Genomic DNA, 12,109 nt, shown 5'->3' with positions numbered 1-12,109 from the left:
ACCATCACAAGAAGGTGACTCGACAATGTCGGGTGTTGATGGGGCTCTAAACATCTGGAAATTAAGTTTCGAATGGTCTGTGGACTAAAGCTCCATATACCTCTATTGGGTATCTACATGTGTGTGAGTAATCCATCTACCTCACCATGAACCACTATTAAATAGGGCCTTTGGATCCATGATCACCAAAGTCTATCAATCTAAGTCAAACCTGGTGTCAAGGAGGCCTATATACAAGTGTACTAGCTAGGGTGGGTAATCTGGCAATTAAAGGGATCACCAAGCGTTAATGTGGTGTTAGTGTGTGTGAACTAGCTCTAAAAATCATCTCTATTCCCAAGTCATGGTGAAGTATTAATCAATGTACCAAATTGGGCTCTAATTGTCCACAAATGTGTGATCAACATCTAAAATCAAGCCAAGTCAAAATCTTGGGTATGAATGGATATAAACAGCATAATCTTGTCAATATCAAGGCTATAAACAAATCTCTATAGCAAATCGAGGTTAAATGTAGTCAAGCGCATAATCTATTGTCAAGTCGAGGTAAAATGAAACAATGCGTTGTTGAGAAGTTTGCGGTCTTGCCAGAAAAGCATCGGGCTTCTTGTTGTGAGAATTTGTGAGGTAACTCCAAAAACTATATGAAGGAGTTATGCCATAAATTCCATGAAGTCTAGAGTTTGGTTGGGAGTGCAATCAAAGAAGACACATTCTCTCTCTCTTGCACTCACACACATAAATAAAAAACACAAAAGAGAGAATCAAAATAGTACAAAGATGAAAACGTCAAGGCTTTGGTTGTATCTTATCATGGGTAGGATGAAAGGATTAATAGATGAGTTAATGGTATTCAAGCTGACCAAACAAGCTACGAATGTTCTTTGAAACTATAGTTTAGTGCTTACTATGATATAAATGTTTTGTCTAGTGATTGGGGCTAACTGTGTGTACAAAATCCTAGTTCATAGCAAGATAACTACACTTATATCAAAAGAAAAATCATAGTTTAGAAGAGGTAGTATGATGGGATCCGGGGAAAGAAGTATTACAGACTTTTTGGGCCAAAAGAGAAACACTAAAAGTTGTTGAAAGTGTATTTTCCAGCTAATCCATACCTTAATTGTAATAGATCGCACGGAGTGGAAGCGATAGAAATTCATATCATGTGGATTATTCATCTAGGATAACTCTACTATGTGAAAAATATAAATACGAGAGAAGTGAAGAGAAAAGAAGTTTCCCTCCCAATCTCTATTCTTGCCCGTAGGCAATAAGGATACTATGGGGAGGTGTACTTGTAGCAAGGATAACCTAGAGTTTGTAGAGAGAACGAGCTTCTAAGAGAGAGAGATTTGTAAGAGTGTAACGGTATGGTAATTCATCTTGTGTATTAGCATAGCTCTCCAAGAAGGTTGATTGTAGATTTGACGGAGTGTTGTAGCTTGAATGTCTCAGTAATTAGGACACAAGAGAGATGGAGATGGAGATAGAGATAACGATAGGTGTATAATTAGCAGTGGATAATATCTAGGTCAGGGAATAGATTTGGAAATAGAGATAGAGGTAAGGGTTGAACTATAGATAAAAAGCAAAACATCAAGAAACCAACAAAATCACAAATAAAAACACACCTTGTTTGATGGCCCTTCAAGATTTATTCGTCAATTTGATGGAGAGAGAAGAAGAGGGAAGAATACGAACCTTGAATGATGCACCAACAAATCCAAGTCCTTCTTTTGTTAGAATTGATCTTATAAGGGTTGTTTACAAGATTTGATAGTCTTCTTCAAGAAGCAAGTGTAGGCTTATATAAGCTTATGTTTATGGCTAAGTACAATTAGGCATCAATCCTCTCACTCCTTCATGAATGATTTTCAAGGAAGAAGAGGTCCCCTTTTACAGGTGAAGGGAATCCCCAAGGGTTACACAAGAAAGAGAAGAGCCAGTGTGAACATGAACTGGCAAAGTTTGAAAATGGTTTGTCCCCCCATGATGTGGGCAGACTGGGGTCCACCATTTTGATTATATCTTCTCAATCCTGGCTCCAAATAAAAAAGTAAAAATAGGGACATAAAAATTCAACTCATAAGCTACTACCCTGTTTTATATACTTTTTCCAATTCGAATTGAAACCGTGCTTTTAAAAATCATCAAAATAGGATACATTTATGGAAGCAAAAATCTTCTTGTGGTCCCGTTAGCCTAGACTTTCATTTGATTCCAATGAAAACCTCATGTAATATTAAAGCATGACATTGCTCCTTGACAAAGTTTTGTAAGCATCCTTGCAATAATGCATTAAAATAGGTGTATCTTTGAAAATCATGCAAGCTAGTGTCCCACTAGGATTTGGTTCTTTCCTTGTAGATATTAAAAAGAAATATAAGAAAAATACATAGAATATATATATATATATATATATATATATATATATATATATACATATATATATATTGGAAGTTACCCTAGATATATGATCTAACTAGGGTGTGAGATGATAATGAGATAGTAGAAAGAAAGAACCAATTCTTTTTGCCCCCAAGTTAAAGAGGCGTTCTAACGATAAAGTAAGAATATGTTACTCTTGTGATAAATAATAGGATGACATAGAAAGATTATTATTATACTTAGATATGCATATGTACATTATAGAAAATACACTTATGTATGTAAAAAGATGCAAGATAGATCTTTTAGCATTCGTTCCCACTATGTATGTGTCATAGCACGATAGCGTATGAACTTGCTAATAGACAAAATATTAGCCAAAATCAAAATCTATGCATTAGCAAGGTCTATACGTATAGTTTGGCTCAAATCTAGTCAAGTCGTACGTAATTTGAAAAATTGGACTCTCCCAGCCTATCTAATTTAAATGTGTCTAATCGAGTATAAATACACGTTAATGGGGTGTGCAATGCATGTGGAAATCATTGTGAAGAACCAGAAGAGAGAAATACAAGTTCTTTTCAGTTTCTAGTTTTTAATCTTTTGAAAAAATAAAAATAAAATCAAACAACAAATGCAAAAATAAGAAAGAAATTAATAAAAAATTAAAAGAGAAGAAAAAGTCAAAAAATAGATGTTTTTTTTTGCTTTTACAAGGTTTTTATGATTCTTTTGGTGCTATTATGATTTTTTTTATTTTACTTTATTTTTTGATTTTTTCTATCACTTACTTTTTTATTTTATTCGATTTATTTGCTTTTAAAGATGTTTCTAAGTTTTCATTATTTATTTTGCTAGTTTTTCTTTGAATTTTCTTTTCTTTGTAAATTCTCCTTAGGATTTTTTATCTTTTTTGCGTTCATTTAGATTTTTTATTTTTTGGTTTTTATTTAAAAATTACCCAAAAGAAAGAGTTTAAAACAATGATCTTTTTTTGCCGGTACAAGGCTTGTTTGAGCTTTTTAAGGGTTGTTTTGGTGTTTTTGAAAATTTTCAAACTTTTATTGATTTATTGCTATTTTTTATTTTATTTTTATTTATTTCATTTTAAAGTGTTTTTTACAATTTTTAAAAATTTGTATTGTTTTTTAACTTTTTTTCTTTTCTTGTAGTTGTTATTTAAATTTTCTATTTTTTGGTTTCTCATGAGATCTTTTATATTTTTCATGTGTTTATTTGGATATTTTTCTCTGCTTTTATTTGGATATTTAATTATTTTTTGGTTTTGATTTGGGATTTTGTGTTTTTTTCTTGCTTTTGTTTTTCTTAGAATAATTTTTTATTAAAAAAATTGGTTTCTTTCAATTTTGTGGAAATTTTATTTTTTGGGGTTTTTTTTAAAATCAAATTGAAATTGAAATAAAATTCAAACGCAATAAAAACTAAAACTAAAACTAGATTAAATAAAATGTAATTAAAATGAAAAACAAAAAATAAAATAGAGTAAAATGAAACTTAAAAAGTTTTAAAATCAAATGGAACTTTAAAAAATGGAAACTAAAATCAAAAAGATCAAACACAAATAGCATAGCGTTGGGAGGGAAGAGGAGAGATGGTTGGGGCCCCGCTCTCGCACCACAGAGAGAGAGAGAGAGAGAGAGAGAGAGAGAGAGAGAGAGAGAGAGAGAGAGAGAGAGAGAGAGAGAGAGAGAGAGAGAGAGAGAGAGAGAGAGAGAGAGAGAGAGAGAGAGAGAGAGAGAGAGAGGGCGGGGGGGGGGGGGGTTTGATTTTTAGAATTTTTTTGTTTTTTTAAATCGTTTTTGTTTTGTTTTGTTTTTGTGGTTTTTTTTGTTTTTTCATTTTTTGTTTGTTTATTTGCTTTTTTAAAGCTCTTTTTTATTATTTTTTCTCTTTTGGTTTTTTATTTTGTTTGTTAAATTTTCTTTGAAATGCCTTTTTTAGGAGACGGTTTTGTTTATGTTTTCTAATAAAACAAGAAAAATAAAAAAAAAGTGAAAAGAAATGTACAAGTTTGTATGTACAACCAAAAAAGAAAAGAGAAATTTAATAAAAGATGTAAAAACTTAGAGAGCTTAACAAAAAAATTCCAAAATAAAGAAAAAGAAGAGAAATGAGATGTAGATGGTTGTGGGGGTGGGGGTGGATTTTTTATGTTTTAAAAAAGAAAATATGTAGATATTCCCAAAAAGTTCAATAAATTTGCCCAAGACTCCAAAACATACCCAAAAAATGCAAAAATTAACAAAAACAATTAGTGAGAAATTTTGAATTAACAATTTATGCTTCAGATTGGTTGTTTGTATCAAAAAAAAATGTTTTTTTATTTTTCATAAAAAAGAATATTCAGATAATAAATTAGGAAAAAATGCTAAAATTTAAAAAAATTAGTCAAATTTTCTTAAAGATTATACAATCAATTTAACTCAAAATTGAGTCCTTAGCAATGCAATAAAACATTCCAATCGATCATTCACCAAAGTGCTAATCAAAATCAAATTGTTTTGGACTATTTTTATTGGTTTCTCACCCAATTTTGACCCAAAATTTAGTAAAACTAGTGGTTTAATTAGAAAACTTGATGCAAAGCAATAAAAACACTATTAAATTAGTGTATCAATCATTCCAATTTGCATATCATTTCACACATACAAATCAATTTTTTAAATGTGTAAAGATGCACATTAAACAGAATCACTTAACAAGCATGCACATGCACACATTCTCTCTCTCTCTCTCTCTCTCTCTCTCTCTCTCTCTCTCTCTCTCTCTCTCTCTCTCTCTCTCTCTCTCTCTCTCTCTCCTCTCCTCTCTCTCTCTCTCTCTCTCTCTCTCTCTCTCTCTCTCTCTCTCTCTCTCTCTCTCTCTCTCTCTCTCTCTCTCTCTCTCTCTCTCTCTCTCTCTCTCTCTCTCTCCCTCCCTCCCTCTCTCCCCCCTCTCTCTCTCTCTCTCTCTCTCTCTCTCTCTCTCTCTCTCTCTCTCTCTCTCTCTCTCTCTCTCTCTCTCTCTCTCTCTCTCTCTCTCTCTCTCTCTCTCTCTCTCTCTCTCTCTCTCTCTCTCTCTCTCTCTCTCTCACTCACTCACACACACACACACACACACACACAATTTCACTCTTGACCACTCTGATAACTTTAACATCTTCACTTATGCATAAGTCATTTAAGGATGGAGCTCGTACGCCGGTTGACAAAGAAAATACAATGTAAACACATGGCACTTGAAACATTGGCATGAAAATATAAAGCTTGTGATACACCTTGTGGTGGTTGTTGTTACCTTGGGATTAGCTGCAGTACAATCATTATCTTATGGCTTACCTTGCTAATCAAATTTTTTGGTTTTGAATAAGTATTCTGGGAATGAGTACTTTCGATTGCAATGCATGGTTAATGCCTTACCCAACTCTTTAACAGCCACCTAACAATATAAGTGTTTACTTTTGCAGCCATATTGGAAAATTCTTTTTATATGGCAAGTGATTTTTGGGGTCACATGACCTCATCTATACTTACCTTAAAATACAATTGGGAGTTATAATTCAATGTGACGAATATCATCTTATTGATTCTGATCCATGAGGGAGAATGTATAAACATGCACCTTGGGTGAGCACATGCCCCTACGCTCGCCTTCAAGTCTCCTTCTAGCTTTGTCCCTACACTTGCAATCATCAAGCATTTCACCTCCCAATTTCGGGCTGCACTATACACCTCTGATTTTTGAGTTGCACTACACCTCCTACTTTTAAAGTAAATTGGTATGTTGTTGGGTATTCATGCACTTTGGCTCAACCTGAAGCACTTCACATGGGCTTCTATAGCATGACTTCTTCACAGGTAGATCATTTCATTGATCTATCGAGTGTTTTGGGCTCTCATTGGCTGACAGTTTCTTTTCGTTCTCATAGACAATGAGGAACTCATCAAATATCATAATGGGTGATTGATCTTGATAATGATTGTTGAGAATGTTCGGATGAGTTGAGACATGGAAGATCACTATCTCAATATACACTTTTATGTGAAGCTCAGTGTTTGGGTGTACACTTCTATATTGGCATAATCATCCACGGGATTTTGCTAGTCCTGCATGAGGCTCTTATTGAGATGTAATTGTTTGCTAGTATGGAATATCATCCAACTAACTATAGCAAAAAAGTCTACAAAACATACATGCTTTCTCATATTGTTTCATCTTGAACTAGCTACATACTTGACTTACACACATATACTCCTGGATATGTAGTGTATTTGATCTAAGAAGTAGTAATTATCCATTACATGGTCGTGTTTGATGTATACTGATATGATCTTGATGTTGGTTATTGAGATGTCCTTGTCCAGTAGATAATACTGATATCTTGCACTTGTTGTTATTAGGATAAAGGAGAGTTAGTCAGGTATAGTAGGTATGGTTGCAAGCCATACTGCAAGATATGTCCTTACAGAGCCATCATTGCTGGGAATTATCAAGATGTTGGATACTGGGAAATAAAATCTATCTCAGTACATTATGTTGACAGATGACCTGAATTTTTTTATTGATAAAATTAAGATATGATGGTACTGAGTATTTGAATTTAGAATCATCCATAGTGCATTGGTATGACCTCTTGGATAATCTGGTGAAGTGTGAGAAGCCCTAGTAGCTTTGAAATACTGTCCAAAAATCCATAGTAATGATTTCGATCTCTTGGCTGAGCCAAGTTCTTAAACATAAACTTGTTCTAAAATCATGGCTAAACTAAATACTTGCAAGACTTGAGGATGTTATACACTTATTGGGTGATTGTCAAAAATAGTTCTTTTTAAACAAGATCTTCTAGAAGTACTGAGTATAAACAAGTTGGGAAATAAAATATAGTAGGCTTCATAGCCTAGTCTGAACATATGGAAACATTTACAAATCTAGATGTCTTATTAATTTTTAAACTTTCTTCTCTAATCTGAAAGTCTTTAAGTATGTACAACCATTGATTGTTCTTTTATTGAAGATTAGGGATGTACATACAGTGAAAATATATATATATATATATATATATATATATATATATATATATATATATATATATATATATATATGACGGCCTAGCCAGGTGAGGGTCTCGTAGAGATGACTTATACTACTGGATTTTTGGAAAATCAATGAAAAGATAAAAAGAACTCTAGCAATTTTTTTAAAAATGAATGATTTTCACCGCTCACAAAAGTATTTACTTGCTTGGCACAAGGAACATCCAAGGTAAAGAAGACTGTGAGGATTAGCGCCATTAATGATCCAGAGAAACTGAAAGTTATAAATGATAAACTGCAAGCTACCAGATTACTCCTTGATAAACCTAAGGAGAAACTCTTCAGATATAGGGAGTTTTTATCTAGGCAAGCAAAAGCCTTTAATGTATCAAACATTGTATCTTTTCATAAATCAAGATAATGGGGGTTTTTTCGAGTGGGTGTGACAATGATAACAAGTGGTAGGGGTCAATTGGTACCTATCTACCCAAGTCATTGTAGCCTATGCTATTATGTTGTAATGTTTGGATGGTAGTAGGTATCGACCTCTCCTTCATCTATCAAGGGATTCACTTATGTCTCGTGATTCAAGTTGTAGATTGTAATTGATTTCAATAATAAGAAATTGAAGCGTATCATTTTGTGATTTTTAATCTTGTGGCTCATATTGTTTCAAGTGTACAATCTCTTATATGGTTCTTTCATGATGGAAAAGTAAAACAAATATACACATTGTTTTTTGGATAGTCCTTGGTCATACACACATGTATAGCACTCAAATTGTTAGCCAATTAGTTACAAATTAGTGATTAGTTAGATCAAAATAGGGGGTTTTATACCTAGACCTAATGCTAAACACTCATTTTTACACAAAAAGTCTCCTCTAGCTTCCACTACCATCCCCAAAAATGGTACCAAATGTTGGCTTCACTTGTAGCATAGCTCCAATGGATCAACAAAAATGTCAATCCGAAGATGGTAGCAACCCGGGTAGGGCATGGAATCATCAAACATGGGTGAGTATGTGAGAGCTATGTATTGGAAAAGAGTGGGGAAATTATTGGAGATCATCTACAATAGGAAGAAAATTAGTGATCACACAAATTAGCCGTTCTGCTAATTGTTACATTCTTTACTAATCCTTATGATAAGCCAGATGCAAATTGTGGGCACAAAGTAGGCTAATGGTTAGGAGTAGGTATGAGTTAGATACAAAGTGTGTAGCTTATGCTTCTTTTATAGAGTTGAAAGAGAGCAGCTCATGGCATAAGCAGTAATGTCAAAGTGTAGGCTTCTAATGTAGAGGGGGTTCACACTAGTTGGTAATGCGGATGTGTCACACACCCCAACAATGCTTAGACAATGGGCTATACATAAATATATTGACTTTTGAGATTTCAATTGAATATCTAGCCTCGTATAGCATACATAAATAAGGCATCCAAGATAAAGAGTGACATCAGCACGATCTGTAGCATCATGAAGACTCAATTTCAAACTTGTTTCCACTGGAGTAGCAATAGATTTGTAGTCCTCAAGTCAAAAATTACTTAGTAATGTTTTGATATATCAAACAATATCTCCCATCACATTGTTTAAGCTATATGCTCAAGTAATGATGCAAAAGCAACAAGTTTTTCGTCTTGAAAGTAGCATTCAATCGAGCCTTGAATTTAACAATGTGTGTCTCATAAAATGACAATGAAAAATACACCACCCTCCCATTTTACATTTAAAGTGCTTTTTGTTAGACTATTACAAAATATGAGTGTTAACTTTCTCATACCAAGCATGAGGGTGTAATGGAATTGGCATTTTAACTTGAGAGTAGAAAAAATTAATGAGAGTACTTTTAAGAAATTACTTTGTGAGCATAGCGGGTGAACATAGTTGAAGATAACAACATAAACATAGAAATTAGTTAACTTGGCATGAACAATAATTTTTCAAGAGAGAGAATTTAGAGAACATGACAACAATTGAGGACCATATTTAAGTGGAGCCGGTCCCCCCCCTCCAATAGGCATTTGTATTATGATTTCTCCCATTAAGAGAGACTTGTTACAATACAATCTTTGTGTTCCTTGTGACCTAGGTGATGCAATGAAGATGGAAAGCTTCATGCATCACAAGCATAACATAAACTTTGAAGAAAGCTTTAACTATCCCAAGCCTCACTATTCGAAGACCTCAAACACCTTTGAAGGTGGAGAGAGCTAGCAGGAAATGAGGGTAGGGAAGAGGAAGAAGAAACATTTCATAGGAGAAAGAATTAGTTCCTCACTTATCATCACTCTTCTTGCTAGCATACATAATATCATAGTAATGAAGATGGAGAAGATGGCAAGCTTAAGCATTGAAGCATGGCTCTTGGTTGGATTTGCACTCCATAGCCAAGAGTGTTGGTGTAGGCTCTCAACCTCTACTTGCTTGGAGAAGGAGAGGGAGCTCTTGCACTTTGCACATTGCATAATGAGAGTGTGTGTTTGAGTGTGTGTGGGAGAGTATACCCCCTAAGAAACTCCCTATCTTGCTTTGGTCGAGTCCCCCCTTGGAGCTCATGCTTGAAGCTCATTGGACCCCGCCAAGCCTAGCCAATCACAAGCAGGAGGCATTACAAGCAACAAGGGTAGCTTTGGGACAAGTGTCTCCCTTTCCCCTTTGAGAGAGAGGACTTGATAAATGTAAAGATATTAATTAAATCTCCTAAATTATCATTGGACCCTTGGGTGGCCAACCAATAGGCTTCAGGCACACCATGAGGGCAACATGAGGAGGAACTTGACAAGTGTCCCCTTTGCTTTCTTTGTACTAGGCATGCCTTGTGTGAGTGTATGTGTGTGTGTTCTCTCTCATCCCCCCTCATGTAGGGCTCGCCCCCTCCTTGTAGGGATTGGCATTGACCTTTTGCACACCTCAATACACTCAACTTGGGCTTGGTTACCACCATAAGCTTGGCCCTTAATCCCCTCAAGCTTGGGCCGGGTTCCCACCTCAAGTACAACCCTAGCATCTCAAGCATGGCAAGCACCTCAAGCTTGGGCCGGGTTCCCACCTCAAGCACAACCCTAGCTTACCTAAGGTCAAAGGACTTTTACACTCATTATTGGAGGTCTTCAATGAATCTAACCCTAAGGTCTTATGCTCCATTGGTTAGCCTTGCTCTTTGATAGACCATCTCTCATTTGGGCCCCTTTACCATTGGCCCTGTGTTGAGACAGATCTATAAGCACATGTCTATATCTTAACCCTTGTTCGGCCCGTTTATTCTCCCACATTAAATGATCAGTGTAATATCAGAAAATCATTTGGGTTGGTTAGATATTAGATTTTGTGACATTACCCCTCTCTTGAAATCATAGTCGTCCTCGACTATGAGGTAGAAGAGGTAAAGCCTTAGTCATTAGTCAATCTTACTTAGTGGGTAGAGGATCCTTTTTTACCCTACGACATCTTTCCAAGATGGATGACTAATCCATCTGGTGCTTGGGAGACATAGCTGCCAGAAGCATGTCTGCTCTTTAGTCCATTTCATTCTCCCAAATTAGAGTGACAAATTCTACTTGGTGTTTGAGAGACATCGTTATCACAAACATGAGTTGAAGCATGCATCCTATTTAAATTTGTGCACAATTTTTAAAAAATTAGTCTTATAAGACAAAAACATGGGTAATTTAAAATAATTTTTTACATTTGCTTACTCTAATGTAGCATTGTAAGCATTGACAAGGTTCATACTATCCTTAAGCTGTATACCTTGCATCCATCTAGCATCTTCAAAAGGATAATTTTTGAACTTAATATGATACCGTTGGATAATATTATAATGTTGTAGTACCTTGTCTTCATGCCAAAGGAGGATAGCTTCGAGTTGTACCACCTCTTCTTAGTCTTCAACTTCGGGAGGGTCTTCAATAATTGGCTCACTTGGTGGCTCTCCTTTATAGGGCTTAAGTAGGCTCACATGAAAAGCATTGTGTATGAGCCAATGGTTGGGCAACTTGAGTTGGAGGAATCCGAAACTTCGAGCGAGTGTTTCCGAGCTAATACAAAATCGAGCGATATCTAGCAAAGCACCTTGAATGTATCCATGTTGTAAAATTGATGCAACTCATGATCAAGCAAGAAATCAAATTCAAAAGTACATTGTTATGATTTTCAACTTCACATATGCATCTTCTCCATCTCTATGTTTACGGCCTCCAAACTTCACTTGTGCCCCCAAAATGTCAATGGATACAAGGATACACGGTCTCCAATAGGCTCAAAATTCTTTTCCAAACAATAACCTTGATCTCAAACATTCTACATTCTAACCTTATGTCTAGGAAGAGGACTAAAGATAGGGATATGGCTATCCATGGAAGGCTATTCTCTTGCAAAAGTTAGAGAGGGATGGGAGGTACTAGCATCTGTTAGAGAGAAGCTAAGGAAGCAAGCTTGTCAGCATTGAATGTGAAACTTTTGTAAAGAGAGAGTTAGATGACTCTCTCAATGGGAAATTTCAAAGGCCATAGATGGCACATAGTGATGCATCATAGTGGAGCATCCTTCCATACCATCCGTGCAGTAACTTGTGCACACAACCTTCATTTTTTTTGGGGTTAATGGAAGTCGTTTTTGGTGGTGGCTAGGTGATGGTCAAGTGAGATCACCTAGTTATTCATAAATGATAACTAAGGTGA

This window comes from Adiantum capillus-veneris, chromosome 21 (assembly GCF_014529385.1).
Source record: "Adiantum capillus-veneris isolate H3 chromosome 21, ASM1452938v2, whole genome shotgun sequence".
In the NCBI taxonomy this organism is placed as follows: Eukaryota; Viridiplantae; Streptophyta; class Polypodiopsida; order Polypodiales; family Pteridaceae; genus Adiantum; species Adiantum capillus-veneris.
This window is presented reverse-complemented; position numbering follows the sequence as displayed.